Consider the following 773-nt stretch of genomic DNA (forward strand, 5'->3'; position numbering starts at 1 on the left):
CACTGTACACAGCCTAATACACTCATGCACATCGACCCACACGGTACACAGCATAACACACAACCTAGCTACATGCAGACATACAGGCTCTACACAACATAACACACTCACTGGCATGTAAATAACAACCTAGGTGCACGCTCATACACAGGCTGCCCACAACATACACACACACTGTACACAGCATAACACACAACTAGATACACACACAGGCTGTACAAAAGAGAACACACACGTAGACACACACTGTACCTCGGAGAACACACAACTAGGTACACACCCGCACACCGGCACCCTCACAGGCTGCACACAGCATAACAAACGACACAGACCCTTGTAATGCACATGGCAGACATACATTCACACACGTAAACAAAACACACACACCACACACACCCCCTCACACCCGCCCAATGCCCCTGGCAGAACACACAACCTCGAAACACGTTCACACATGCCCTCAGCACCTTTTACACGAAACACCCGCTGAGCCATTCTGTACACAGCACACGTTGTGGTGCAACAATCGTACACAGTACAACAGCGTCACTCCCACAGAAGGCACGCGTCGTAACACCCGACCCAGACACAGCTTCACACGGGCTGTGCACAAACCACACACACACACGGGACCAGGCTTCCAGAGTGCTCAGCACCCAAAATGCACCCAGCGCACCACACGCTCGGCAGCTTCTTCCTGCTCGCCTACCCCGCTGCTGACCTCAGTGCTCCAGGGTGGCGCTAGGGGGCGCTGTGCTGCAGGGAGCCGTGGG

This window comes from Terrapene carolina, unplaced genomic scaffold (assembly GCF_002925995.2).
Source record: "Terrapene carolina triunguis isolate 2854851 unplaced genomic scaffold, T_m_triunguis-2.0 Scaffold227, whole genome shotgun sequence".
Taxonomy (NCBI): domain Eukaryota; kingdom Metazoa; phylum Chordata; order Testudines; family Emydidae; genus Terrapene; species Terrapene triunguis.